The following is a 15,721-nucleotide window of genomic DNA, read 5'->3' as shown; positions in this document are numbered from 1 at the left end:
ATAATCCACCAGATCTAGCTGGTTGGAATGAAAACCTGGTAATGGATGAGAACAAATTACAATCTACCATTTGCTCCAAACACTGGAAAATAGATAAAACCTATCGTTCATACAAATTGGTTAAACACAATATTAAACAACTTGGATGACTGACTGTTTTTCAACATTTTCCAGTATTTGGGAGAAAATGGTCAACTGACATTTACTCTCAATCATTACCAAATTTTCATTCCAACCAGCTAAATCTGTCAGATAATCTGCCAGATAATTGTATAGTGTGTACCTATTTTAGGAGTCTAGTGGACATGCAGTGCACGGCTGCATAGGATCACTAATTAAAGGGGGCCGCCTGCATTGAACTCTTTCATTGGTTGGTGCTCCCTTTATATTCCCAGTCAGCCCATTACTACCTGCTGCTCATAGATCCTGGTTGTCGTGGGAGCCTTTGTCTCTAGGTCCTGTTTCCAGTTGTGGAAATTTTTGTCTGGTTTTCTGTTTCTGTACCCAGTTATACCTGTGTATGTAGTCATCAGCTTCCAAACCAGTTATACCTGTGTTCATTTCTGCGTCAACTTATGTAATCATCTGCATCCTACACAGTTATACCGGTGTCTAGTTCTGTGTCGGTTATATAGTTACCAGCATCCAACTCTGTATTCCTGTGTCCAGCCCAGTGTTATAATAAATCTTCAGCATGTTACTTTGTGTCAGTCGTATTATCTGTCTTGACTGCTTTAGTTATCTCTGCTATAGTATGTCTCGTCTTCTTGCAATACTGTCTACTGTTTCCTTAGTAATCTACCTCAATTACATACCCTCAGTACTCCCTATGCCAGTGGCTCTTTCTCTGCATTGTTTTAGTCTAACTTCTTTCTATAGTGTATTGTCTGTGTACGTACTTTATGTTCTTTCCTTGCCTGAAAGCTGACCAGAGTTTGGGAGAGTTCTGTGTTGTGTCTATTGCTAGTTCTCAAGTCTCTTGTCTTAGAGTAGCTGCTATACTCTTTCAGTTCTTCGTTCCATTGGCTTTTATTCAGGTCACTCAGGGGTTGAGCTCATACTACCGCCAGTGGCATACAGTAAGTCCTGGTGGGCTTCCCAGTACCGGTAGACGTATAAAGTCTTATGGGAAAAGCAGATCTTATAGGCATGAAGACCTGCTGAGTGCGTTCTATGGGGGTGATTCCGACCAGATCGTGCACTGCCATTTTTCACAGTGCAGCGATCAGATCACTACTGCGCATACGTATGCACCGCAATGCGCAGGCGCATCATATGGGTACAAAGCGGATCGTTGATGTGCGATGGATTTAAGAAGAATCCATTTGCACAGCCAATCGCAAGGAGATTGACAGGAAGTAGGCGTTTATGGGTGTCAACGGACCGTTTTCTGGGAGTGTTTGGAAAAACGCAGGCGTATCCAAGCGTTTGCAGGGTGGGTGTCTGACGTCAATTCCAGGACCAGACAGGCTGAACTGATCACAACAGCTGAGAAAGTCCAGAGCTACTCAGAAACTGCACAAACTATTTTTGTACCGCTCGGCTGCACATGCGATCGCCCCCTTGCACAGCAAATATACACTCCCCAGTAGGCGGCAACTATGCGTCTGCACGGCTGCAAAAAGTAGCTATCGAGCAATCAACTCAGAATGACCCCCTATGAGTCTCAACCTTTGGTGTACAGGGGTCACTGCCAGAAGACACAAAGCCTCCAAGGAAGGAGTTCATCCCATCTTTACATTCCCATCGTAACAATATGTTGTGCTGAATGGTTTTTGGTAAAAGCCGATTAAGGGGTCCTGGGGTTTGGATGGAGAGAGAGGATGGGCTCCATCCATGAAGGCACATGGCATCTGCTATGTTCCGGAGACTAATTTCACTACTGCGATTGCGTGGCGGACATTTTTTCTGCAGAGCACGGCGTGAGACTCCATAAAGTTAATAAAACTTGGATGCAGCGTGTCCGGAGTGGGCACCCTGGACTGCACTCATTGGACCCACTATAGAAACGCCAAAGCATCTATCCCACGAGATGGTAACTGTTCCCTTACCCTGTTACATTATGTATATGTATGTGTATATATATATATATATATATATATATATATATATATATATATATATATATATATATATATATATATATATTCACACACATGGTCGAGTCAAATTATTATGCCCACTTGCCAATAGCCCTAAATGCAGGAGGGTTTGCTGAACTGCCATTTTAGATACGTCTGGTAGACCCCAGGTTCATTTTGATGGTGACCTGCTCTACTGTAGCATGTCAGTTGGCCCTCACGCACCTTTGTAGCCGATAATCACCTCTCACATCAATGGCACCTGGTACGCTGCAGTTTGAACAACGGTTATTCGCAGTGATGCCATTTGTACACCTCCACTACAGGAGTACGCAAACAGTTCACATACTGCACTGTTTCAGAAATACTGCCACCCTTGGCCCAAAAGCCGATAATTATTCCTTTTTACAAATCATATAAATCGCCCTATTTACCCATGACACACCTCCCAACATGACCCTCTCCAGGAGGAACACAATGCTCTGCTTTTTGGACTTTTCCTTAATTTATGCTTGCTATCACCTGTGTTGAACAGGTGAATGGATAATAAAGGTGTTTCAGCACAGGTCAGGGCAATCATAAATTAAGAGAAAAGTCCAGGAGCAAAGCATTGTGTTCCTCCTGGAGAGGGTCATGTTGGGAGGTATGATGACAGCAACAAGTGACGTGTGTGCAGATGTCCTATTGCACACCTTCTATACCCACCAAGGCAGCGCACGACACGTGACGTATTTCATGGGCTACGCACTGCCAACGTTAAATATAGGAGGTGGTCATGAAAGTGTAATATATTGGAATATAAGTACTTACCAGTAGTTACTGTAGTGAATTCCTCTGTAACAGGGGTGGACCCTAATGAGGAAAATCAGTCATAGAATGTACTAAATAGACATTACTTTTATTTCTATAGTTTAAATAGGAAAACATAATATATTTATGTGTAATAGAAGTAAAAGATCAGACAACAATATAGCAGAACTTACCAGTAGTTACTGTAGTGGATTCCTCTGTAACAGGTGTGGACCCTAATGAGGAAAATCAGTCATAGAATGTGTTAAATAGACATTACTTTTATTTCTATAGTTTAAATAGGAAAACATAAATATATTTATGTGTAATAGAAGTGAAAGATCAGACAACAATATAGCAGAACTTACCAGTAGTTACTGTAGTGGATTCCTCTGTAACAGGTGTGGACCCTAAAGATAAAAATCATTAGCCACAGAATGTGTTAAATAGACATTTCTTTAATTCTATAGTTAAAATAGGAAAACATGTATAATAGTGATGTGTAACTAAAGGAATATAGAGGACACATCAAATGATTTGAAGTAGTGACTGAGATTGAAATATGGAGGGACTTATTGCATATCTCTAGCCAGATATAGCTCTAACAGAAATAACAAGAAATAAACCTATCACTAGGTATCAGAGAGGGCAGTTTAAATATTTAATAAAATTTAGTAAACTACAATCATGTATAAAAATCAAATACATAATACATACGGTCATAAAAAAGTTATATATCCTGACAGAGCGTAGTCCTTTTGGAACTTTAGAACTCTGCAATGAGCCAAATGATACCCCTTTCAGACTGACAATAGGCGGGTCGCACTCGGGGAATGTGTACACTGGTGCTTCCCAGGTGCGACCCACCTTGAGGCCCCTTCAGACTTGCAGCCCGACGCGGCATATTGCTGGGTTGGTGACGTCACCGCTGACGCTACCGGAGGTTGTGCTTGGAGATAATCATCTCCAAGCAACGCCTCCTCCTATGCAGAGAACAGGTGCCGGGTCGCCTTGACTCGGCTTATCCGTTCACACTGTGCGCATCCCAGGTCAATTCCGGCTTCAAATGCCGGGATGCTCGACCCAGGATTTTCTTTCAGGACCCTTTCACACTGAGCAAATTCCCGCATTGATGCGCGTTCATTTGCAAGAACCCGGGAAATATTTGTCAGTGTGAAAGGGGTATGAAGTATATTCCCATATGCTCCTGTTAGCAGTGCAACTTAGCAGCGCCACAGTCTGGCAGTCACTGTTTACGTGAATACACACAAGGCGATTTTGAGCTCAAAGTAGCTCACTTGGTGTTTTGAGCTCAAAATCACCTAGTGTGTATGGCTGGGCAGTGAGCGCTGATGCGCGCTCCTGCATCATTGCCGGCTGCCGCCAGCCTGTTTTACCAGCCAAGTGAACAACTTTTCACAGTCTCCTACTGTGGATTGTGGTTCACCCCCATGAAAATCCCTCATTGTGTATGCACTGTGCGATTTTCCGGCCAGCGATTTTCACATCATCACTCTGCATACACACCCAGTTTGTATGCACCTTTAGTGCTGCACAGAACAGTGTCCCAAGCTGTGCTATGCTCGACCTCCCCTCACAGCACACAGCAGTATAGATACATGCAGACAGGGTCCCGGTTTTGCGCTAGTTACTACTCACTCATCCCCAGCCGGGGATTGGCGCTTGTGGTAGCTTTGTGTATTTACACTGTATAGAAGTCCGTGTAGAGGAGGGAAAACGCGGCTGGGACTCAGATTGTTGGAAGCAGGAGTATTGAGGCCTACTATATAATGCAGACTTAAAGTGCTCCATACGGATACTGTAATCAGCAGCGTAGCATAATCCTTGGCACGTTTCTCTGCCATTAAGTGTTGGCAGTTTCCTCAGAAGGTTAGTACCAGGTATAGTTGAATTCAGATATTTAAAAGGTGCTCCGTCCAATCATCTGAAGGCTATAATTATTTCAAACACTTGTGCAGGTAAATGTATATTGCTGAATAAGCAATGTCCACTACAAATAACTAATTACCACTACCATGATATAATGTGTATGAGAGTCTCTAGCTGGCGTAATATGTATAAGGGGCACTACTGTGCTGTGTAATTTCAATAAAGGGCACTACTGTGCAGTATATGAATTGGTACCACCCCTTCCCATGAAGCCATGCCCCTATATTTTTTACCTTTAGCGCTCACTGTCCGCATCATTCCAATCAAGTGACCACAGATAGCTAATTACAAAACAATTGTTCTGTTTTATCTTATATACAGTGGTGTCGAGAGAGGTGGGGAGAGAGTACAAATTACCAGGCCCAGGTCTGATGGAGAGGCTCAGTGAGGGTCCAGTAGGGGCCCAGTTCCCCTCCCCCTTACCTGGCAGTAGCAGCTGCAGCTCTTCTCATCAGCCCAGCACACACTACTGTGTACTGGGCTGTAGTGTGTCCATGGAGGTGCTTAAAATACTATTTGTTTCAGTATTTTTTTATTAGGGTACATGACCACAACTCCCTTGATTAGGCCAGGTCCCTTGAAAAGTACCTGGGCCCAGCCCGGCTCTCGACTGCCCTGCTTATATAGCCTTGTTCGACAATATTCCGGAATATGGAAATAATCATAACATCATATATTTGTCTCTGTTACTTCACAAAGAGCTTCTGTTGCTCAACAGATAGGTCTCCCGTTCTGCGCACAGCACCCGTCCAAAGATAGCACCCATCTCTGGACCCAGGTTTAAATTTCAAAACAACCACAGCATTCTCAGTTTCAGATCATTTTGATCTTACAGATAAACAATATTATAAATATTAATTATTATCAGTTCCAAGGTTATTACAAAAACCAGAAACTAAGCAAAAGTAAAATTATTAATTTAAACTAGAACAAAAGGAGGGCGGACAACGCTTTACTTTCCATAGCGCTAAATATTTATTCTAGCCCCATTGCATCTAGCTATAACATAATCTACATCTTTTGTTTTACAGAGTGCTCCTATGGCTCAGCACTTAAGGTTTCCATTTCCAGTGCAGCACCAACAGAATTCTCAGTTCTAATTACCTTGTATATTTCTTTCCATATTAGCTTATATTTTATTAGTAAAAGACAACAAGGAAAGACATTAATATTCCTTATAAAACAAACAAAACCAAGAAACCCAAGAGTAAAGGTTTAGACAAAGAAAAATAATAACATAATATTTATATACAAAAGATAATAGAATTTACACCTTCATGAAATTGCGCTTATGGGCAACAGGAAAATGACATACAATGATCAGAATTGTTACAGTAGGCGCAAATACACTGTATACAGTCATCAACCATGATTTGGGAATAGAGGCGGTCATCACATACTTGGAGGATAGTGAATATGAATCAGAGTTATGTGATTTTTTTGGTGAAGGGAGTAAACTTCATTTTATGTAACAACTACTTCCATTTTAAGGACCATTTTTATATGCAGAAAGTTGGAACAGCCATGGGTACCAGGTTCGCCCCAAGCTATGCCAACATGTTTATGGGTATGTGGGAGACCCAGCATGTGTGGCAAAACAATCAGTTTGGGGTGAACCTGGTATCCTGGTCGAGATATATCGGTGATATAGTCTTTATCTGGAGAGGTGATAGGGAGATTCTGTCCACTTTCTGTGACCAGCTGAATCAGAATTATTACAATATTATATTGACATTTGAAATCAGCAACAGTAGTATAAATTTTTTTAGATTTAAATATTTTTACACAGAGAATGGCTGCTTAAAAACTCATAATTTTACAAAACCAACTGACTCAGGAACGTATATCCATACGACCAGTTGCCATCATGGCAACTGGTTGGACTCCATACCCAATAGTCAGCTACAGAGATTGAAGAGGAACTGCACAAACAATGAGGTGTATGAGGAACAAGCAGGAATATTGCTGAATAAATTTAAGGAAAGTGGATATAGTGACATAAGTATTGAGAAAGCCAGAACTAAATGTGAGGGTATTAACAGAAAAGACCGTTAGTTCCAGCAGAGAAGTCAAGTACATCTAGTAATGATAAGAAAGATTACTCTGTGGCATTCATCACAAGTTTTAATACTCAACATAAACAAATAGAAAACATATTCAGAAACCATTGGGCAGTCTTAAAAGGTGACCCTTTGTTAGAAAACCTGCTTCCAGATAAACCTCAATTTATATATAGAAAAGCCAAACTGGCACCTCAAGGAATGTAGTTTACTACCTGCGGTGCAGTTATGGACTGTTCTATATAAGTAGGACCAGCAGGAATCTGAAAATAAGATTTGCGGAACACTTACAGAATATAAAAAATGGAGTTGAGACACATGCACTTTCATCCCACTTCAAGGATGTGCATAACAAAGAGAGCAAATACGTGACAAAATGTGGGGCTTTAAAACAAGTGAAGGGTAATTGGAGGTGCAATAATATAGCTACAACTTTAGCAAAAATTGAGATGCAATATATATACTCCGTAAAGACTTTAATTCCGGGGAATTTGAACAAGGATTTTGAAGTGAAATTGTTCTGGAATAGGATGTCTCCTGCCACTCAGTAATTTGACATTATATAGGACTGTTGTAGGTCATAACCAACTGAATAGAATGGGATGTTTACTCTTGTTCGTTCTTCTTTTTTTTTTTTTTTTTTTTTTCCATATTTGTCAGAAAAATATTAATTTCCGACGTATTATATTGGATACCATCTGGAAAGTATTTCAAGACACTGACAGTATATGATGTTGAAATGACCTTATTATATACATATCTTTATATAATTGTTATGTGTGTTGGATGGAAAAAGAATATGAAAATTGTAATAGCCAGTATAAAATATGACCGCTTTTGTATTTCCATCCACTTCTATTGATGTTATGTATTACGTATAACAATTGTTACAATGGTAGGGAAATACGTCATCTATCCTCTGCTGTTATTACAAAAAATGGCCGCGGAAGAACTTCCGGACTGGATCACTTGATCAAACTGTGCGGGGAGTATTTGCCCGGAAGATAATGGTCACATGATCAGATGTTCCGACCAGGTAAAATGATCTACATCCGGGAAGTGGAACTCATATGTGAGGAAAAACGGAGGATGGAACGGAGCAAGCAGGTCACTTCCAGCCCCCGTGTTTTCTAGTTTTTTACATTTCTATATATTTACATGATGCTTGTTGACAACGATTCTTAATTACTGTGATGCAATATACTGAACTGTCTAATATGTGGATGTAAAAACGAAGCTTTATGGGATATTTTGTAAAGGAATGGACTTAATTGTAAATGAGAGTGGCTCCTCCCAGTAATTAGGAATACAAATTTTGGTGGGTATAAATAACTGGTAAGTGGGATATTGTGAACATGCCTTGATAAAGATCAACATATTGATCGAAACGCGTTGGATGACAGAGAGGATCAGTGGCAGACTGACCAGACGAGGAAAGGATGGGATGCCTATTGTTGGAGCTGATTCTTCCCCGGGGATGTAGAATATCTATACAGCTTGCACATGTGCACTTCGGAATTCCGGAATCTGGTAGGAGGCCACCCTCATAAGTTTTGGATGTAATATCAAGTGGATGTGTGCCTTCTTTCCATGATATGATGAACTTTTTTTAAAATTAGATTTTTTTTAACATTAAAAGAATATTGTTTTTAATTGCTTGTCTGACTGATATTCAACACATGTTGAAGGCGGCAACATTTTGTCACCAATATCTCATTGCTAATGAGACAAACTTTGTGAACTTATTGCACTAGATTTTGTTCTAATTCTTCTGTTGCATGTATCATCACTTGAACATAATTCATACAAATATTGGCAACAAAATTTGTTGTGAAGATTGTGGAGTGTTAAAGAGCTTCTGCTTTGAGATAGAGATTCTTTTATCATTTGATAAACAGTGTCCATAACAAGAAAATCCAAAAGGCTTCTCGTTTACAAAGATAATTAAATCTGTCTACACCTCTTTTTGTATTTTTTATATGTTTAATACTGTGTACTTGAAGGACACTGGTGTTTCCATTGTGTTTCATGTGTACATGTCAGGACAAACTATGTTTAAAATGTCCTTCTATTAAGTTTCTTCTGTGTTCTAGAAATCTGACATTTAACGTATGGGTCATCCTACCAACATATTGTGTTCCAATGCTGCATGAAATAAGATAGATCACATAAGTGGAGTGACAGTTTATGAAGCTCTTGATATCAAAAACAGGGCACAAATTTGTAGTTTTAAACTGGCAACTCCTATTCATTATAAAACCACAGGTGATGCATCCAGTTATGTGTATCTGACCTGAAATTACTTTGTGCTAGATGGCTTTTCAGGTTTCTTGTTTTTTTGAAAATAATTATGGGTTGTTTCTTTAGTCCTACTGAGAGCGTGTTAACTAACAATAGAATTGCATGGTTTTTATCTATGATTTGCTTGAATTTATTTGATTCAGCATTAAATTCTGATATAAACATGGGTATCAATTGTGTCCTCTCCACAAGCTGTATTAGATCTATCTGTTTTTTTTAGCCTATCAGTAATTAGTCCCTATTAAATTTACATGTTTCTTCAAATGCTTGTTATAAAATATTATCCGGATAACCTTGTCCCTCAGGGAGATAGTTAGATCATTTGCTTGTTTAACAAAAGTTTCTCTTTCTGTATAATTTCTCCTGAGTCTATAATATTTTCTTTTGGGGATGGTGTTCAGCCATGGGCAGTAATGAAGGCTTGCATAATTGAGGAACTTATTACAATCCATCTCTTTTTTTGAAGGTAGAGGTGATAATGTTTTGATTGCTAATCTGCAGGGAGATATCCAAGAAGATGATTTCAGATGCATGTAGTGAATGTGTAGAATTCAAACCAAATATGTTGGTGTTCATATAACTAATGAAACCTGTGACTGAATCAAAATCCCTGTCCCAAATTATAAAAAATATCATGAATATAATGCCTATACAGCACCAGGTTTGCCCCATATGGGCCATCCCAGATTTTCTGTTCCTTATATTGTCCCATACAAAGATTGGCTAAGCTTGGTGTGAAGCTGGTACCCATGGCTGTGCCGTGCAAATAAAATTTATCATTAAACATGAAGTAATTATGTGAAAGTATAACTCTTACCGCATAAATAAATATGCCTTTTTCTTGGCTAAGGTCAACATCAGAGACTAGATATTGTCTCAAGGCACCTATACCCTTCTCATGAGGAATGTTTGTGTATAGCAACTCTAGATCACAAGTTAACAGAAAAACAATTTCCTTCCATTTTACATCTTTAATAAGATTAAGAAAATGGGTTGAGTGTCTGATGTATGACTTTAATGTGATAATGTATGGTTGTAAGAAGAAATCCACAAAGGCAGATAAATTGGTAGTGATAGACCCAACACCAGAAATAATAGGATGCCTCTGAGCTGAGTGCAAGGACTTGTGAATCTTGGGCAAATAATAATATGTGGGGACCACCGAGTGCATAGTGAACAAAAAAGCATATTCACTCTTGGATACTACTCTTCTTTCATTCAGATATAAATTATCTATATTGTATGTTTTTCTGCTACTCTGTTGGTGTGTATTCTTATAATCTCTTTTACCTTTACCAGATTGGTGTTTATTGGATTCACATAATTTTCTAAAGTCTTCAAGGGTCGATGTGTAGAAAGCTTCTATAAACCCACTTTAATATTGCTGTATTTTACCACTGTAAAAATATAACAGGACTTACCTGTAGTTACTGTAGTGGATTCCTCTGTAACAGGTGTGGACCCTAGTGAGGAAAATTAGTCACAGAATGTACTAAATAGACATTACTTTTATTTCTATAGTTTAAATAGGAAAACATAAATATATTTATGTGTAAAAGAACTCAAAGATCAGACAACAATATAGCAGAACTTACCTGTAGTTACTGTGGTGGATTCCTCTGTAACAGGTGTGGACCCTAAAGATAAAAAATCAGTAGCCACAGAATGTGTTAAATAGACATTTCTTTAATTCTATAGTTAAAATAGGAAAACATGTATAATAGTGATGTGTAACTGAGGGAATATTTGGGCACATCTAACGATTTGAAGTAGTGACTGAGACTGAAATATGGAGGGACTTATTGCATATCTCTAGCCAGATACAATCCAGGAAGAGACAAAGGGCCTCAATCAGATACCGATGTTCTTGCAGCGCATTGTGTAAAGTACCGATCTTCGGCTCATCCTGCACATGTGCAGTGTGAATCTGTGATGTCGTACGCTGTGCAGCATCAGATTGTCAGTGCCATTTTGGAGAAGAAAGGGGATGGCAAAGGCCTCCATTTCTTTAAATGGAGGCGTGCCACAGCTGTTAGGGAGAAACAAGGCCAGGGTGGAGATTTCCTGGCCTCTTGCTCGGACCTGCAGCAGCCAGCTTGTTCAACCCCATACAGTAGGTCATGCAGCTGGCCTATGGTGTCACAGTTGATTCCATTTTGCATCTTAGGACACAGCTCAGATCAGTAATACATCAGGAGGTGTGACATCTCCTGTTGCATTACCATATTAGAGCTACAGATGTATCCATTAAAGTTGTTGCATTCTGGCATGCCTGTCACAGGATTCTGGGGGCATGCATATGCTCACACCCACAATCCATACACAGTATATGGGAAAACTGCAGGTGCAAGTGTATGCAGCTTAGTGGGGAACAACGTTGCTGCGATGCATGTACCCATACATATTCATTGTGGCAACAACAGAAAAGGACACATGTAAGCAGCAGCGATAGCTACTATAACCACATCTCAATCAGGTCCAGTAAATACTTCTTGCATTAAGTGATAATACTTCACTGCTGAGCACTTATTGCCATTGTTTAGGCTTGTCTACAGGTTCTCAAGCTCGGTCCTCAGGACCCCAAACAGTTCAGATTTTCCAGGCCTCCTCACAGAATTGCAAGTAAAATACTTAGCTCCACCTGTGGATCTTTTAAAATGTGTCAGTGAGTAATGAATACACCTGTGCACCTGCTGGGTGATCTGGAAAACATGAACTGTGTGTGTGGAGGGAAACCTGAGGATTAAGTTTGAGAACCACTGAGCCAGTCAATTTCCAACATCAATATCAGTAAATTATTTATGCAGTGCTTCAAATGTCCTACAAATACCTAGCAGCATCATGCGTGTCTTAAAGGAAAACTCCACCCAAAACAGAAAAGAAAGATTGTATAATTCCGTTAATCTGAAATGAAAAACTAAGAACCAAGCTATGCTCTATTTACTGGATTCACTTGGTATCCGGTCCGAAGGTCGACAGTAACCATGTCAGCATTCATAATGGCGACACCTATATGTTTACATTAGAATGTCAAGATGGTTCAAGCTGTTGACAGGCACCATGTTGACATTCTCAGCATGTCAACACATTCACAAAGTCAACATCTGAACTTTTGCCATGTGAAATGTCAAAAGTTTGAGGATGCTGACAGTTTGGGTTAGACACCGCCAGGAGGGTTAGGGTTAGGCTTCTGGGGAGGAAGTTAGGGTTAGGCACTAGGGTAAGGGTTAGGGATCATGGGTAAAATACTCACCAATATGCAATTGATGATACATTGCCCGCGGAAACTACTCCGATCAGGGTTAGGTACCACCGGGAGGGTTAGGGTTAGGCTTAGGCTGCAGGAGAGGAAGTTAGGTTTAGGTACTAGGGGAAGGGTTATGGATTAATGTTAGGGATCGTGGGGAAAATACTTACCAGACCTTTGCACTGTTTCTGATACATCACCACCAGAACCTGCTCTGCACTTAACCACAAGGACCCGGAAGAAGATGCTGGAGCCATTGCAACTACCGGGACAAGGTAAGACACTAGTGACCAACTGTCGACAGTTCATCGTGTCAAAATATCATCTGTGAAGTTATGATGAACGTCGACATGATCACTGTCGACCAATAGTTCCCAGCACAATTCACCTAAATAAAAGTTCTTGGTAAAGGAACACTGAATCCCGTTTAAAATAAAAACGCTTGGTACTGTAAGCAGAGTGGATCTGGTAAGTCAGCATTCAGTTTAAGTATGAAACTTTTTGTACTCCACCCAAAATAAATTTTTAGATTTGAGTGGAATTATAATTTTAGTATAAATAGGCAAAAACTTTATAAATATTCACACAATAATATTTTAATCAAGGGCATAACTACAATTAGCTTATATAGGGCACTCCAACACAGAGGGCCCCGTACCAGAACAGACAATGTACCTAAGGGTATCAACTTATTTCAACTTCATAACAAGTTTATCCAGGTACAGTAATTATATGATTTGTAAACTGAGTGTTTATATAATTCAGGTTATTGTTCTCTGCCTTATTTGATGCTGATTGGGAATGGCGGTGACTCTTAGCATGGATTTATGGTGCTGCACAGAGACCTGGTCATTTCTGCTTAAGTCCTTGGCTATTATTTTGTGTAATATAACCAAAGCATCAAATAAATAACAAAATCATAAACTTACCAGTAGTTCCTGTAGTAGTAGGTTCAGCAATAGACATGGATCCTAATGAGGAAAATAATCAGCCACAGAATTTGTCAAAAATACTAACTTTTATTTCTGTTGTTTAAATAGGAAAATATGCAACATATGGATGTGTAATACGTCTCAAAGATCAGACAAAAATATAACGGGACTTACTAGTAGTTACTGTAGTGGATTCCTCTATAACAGGTGTTGTCCTTACTGAGGAAAATCATCAGCCACATAATGTGTTAAATAGACATTACATTCACTTATTTCTTTAGTTTAAATAGGAAACATGTAACATATTGATATGCAACTAAAGGAATATAGAGGATACATAAAATGATTCAGAGTAACAACCGAGACTGAAATGTCAGAGGGACTCTGTATATCATTGATACAATCCATAATCCAACAGAGTTAATACAAAACTATTTATTGCATTAAGTGATTATACCAGGCATGTCCAAACTGCGGCCCTCCAGCTGTTGAGAAACTACACATCCCAGCATGCCCTGACACAGCTTTAGCATTCTCTGACATCAAAACTGTGTCAGGGCATGCTGGGATATGTAGTTTCACAACAGCTGGAGGGCCGCAGTTTGGACATGCCTGGATTATACAGTAAATTAACTCTTACACTGCAGAGTCTTTTTTTGACACTTTTAGTTGGCTACTTTCCAACATCAATATCAGTAAATTATTTATGCAGAACCCAAACATATTATATCTTGGGGGGGGGTTCTGTAATAATTTCCTACAAATACATAGCATAGCTTAAAGGAAAACTCCACCCAAACAGAAAAGAAAAAATGTGCAAGGACTTACAGTACAATAAAAAAGGAAAACGAAAAACCACAGGCTATGCTCCATCTACTGAATTCTCGGGAACGGAGAACTGATCCCAGTAAAAAGTAACTAATTGGGAAGTGGAGGCTGCAGTACAGCGTGGAACTGTGGCCAGAGCCCGTAAAAAGTGTATCCGACAGGTCATTCGTTTATGTTTTAAGCTTTTTGTACTTCACCAAAAATAAATTTTCAGATTTGGGTGAAATTATCATTTTACCATAAATGGCCAAAAATCTACAAATCTACAGACTTCAGTCCAGGCCATAACTACAATGATTTACTAACGGGCACTCCAGCACAGAGGGTCCAGTACTGGATCAGAAAATGTACCTTACGATTGGCTTAATTACAAAATGTATCCCTGTAGTTATATTATTTGGAAACTGACTGTTTGGAGCTTGTACTAAGCCAAATCACAAGAAAGGGCAGTCATTTCCAACCTCTGTCCTCAAGGCACACTAACAGTCCTGGTTTTAGTGATCTCCAGGATTGAACACAGGTGACTTAATTAGAACCTCAGTTATTTTGATTTAACCATCTGTGCTGAAGCCTGGATATCGCTAAAACCAGCACTGTTGGTGTGCCTTGACCACAGTTGGGAATGCCTGCTATGGGGTATGATCAATTCCTGTCACATCCTTTCCGTAGGTCAGTATTCAATGCCGCGGCCAAACCTGGCAGGTTAGGCCCATTCCCGACAATGCCAAACCGACTTTCTTTAAAGTTGGATTGACATTGTCGGAAAGGGGGCTAAATCCTGTTAGGTTTGGTCGCGCTTCCGACAGCAAACGTGGATTCCGACAATCCACGTGGTTTCAGACAAGTCGGGAATTCCCGACTTGTTGCAAAAAAATATCCACTATTGAATAGGTCGGAACCCCTCCTGACCTAAACCTGTTGGAAACTGCAGTCTTTCAGACAAGACAGCAGTTACCAACAATAATTGAATACATCCCTATTGATGCATCTATCCATGGAGCAAACATTGTAGTGGGTGTGGATTTAAGGTGCTGCACTGGAACCCGGACATTTCTGGTTACACCCCTGGCTTTTATTGTGTGTAATAGAACCCATAGGTTAGACAACAAAGTATCATAAATTTACCAGTGGTTCTTGCAGTGGAAGTTTTGGAAGCTGTGGACCCTAATAAGGAAAATCATGTGTTAAATAGACATCATTTTTATTTCTGTAGTTTAAATAGGAAGATATGTAATATATTGATGTGTAACAAAAAAAAAAAAAAAATAGACACAGATGATATATTATATAAATTTAATTATTATTATTATTGAATTAGACTGTAATATCAGCGAGGCTTATAGGGCCTAATTCAGACCTTATCATAGATGTGCTAAATTTTGCACATCTACGATCAGTCACACAGACGTACGGGGGGACGCCCAGCACAAGGCTTGTCTTCCCTGCATGTCATGCCCGACCCTCCCTTGCATAAGTACAAAAGCAACACACAGCGTATGCTTTTGTACTGTAGGAGTAGCTCCCCACCAGCGT

The 15,721-nt window shown here is 39.6% G+C and overlaps 2 long non-coding RNA genes across 2 annotated transcripts in view; one reads left to right on the top strand and one right to left on the bottom strand.

Moving 5' to 3' along the window:
- LOC135056549 (uncharacterized) overlaps window positions 1-3,107 on the bottom strand; it is a 33,326-nt gene extending 30,219 nt beyond the window's left edge. Inside the window, exons 1-2 of the long non-coding RNA XR_010244008.1 lie at window positions 3,065-3,107; window positions 2,892-2,933 (exon numbers count right to left, since the gene is read on the bottom strand). This is a non-coding gene — a long non-coding RNA (uncharacterized LOC135056549). The remainder of the gene's footprint in view (window positions 1-2,891; window positions 2,934-3,064) is intronic.
- LOC135056548 (uncharacterized) overlaps window positions 1-15,721 on the top strand; it is a 41,787-nt gene that overhangs the window by 9,319 nt on the left and 16,747 nt on the right. The window lies entirely within an intron of this gene.

The sequence above is a fragment of the Pseudophryne corroboree genome, chromosome 3 (assembly GCF_028390025.1).
Source record: "Pseudophryne corroboree isolate aPseCor3 chromosome 3, aPseCor3.hap2, whole genome shotgun sequence".
Taxonomy (NCBI): Eukaryota; Metazoa; Chordata; class Amphibia; order Anura; family Myobatrachidae; genus Pseudophryne; species Pseudophryne corroboree.
This window is presented reverse-complemented; position numbering and strand designations above follow the sequence as displayed.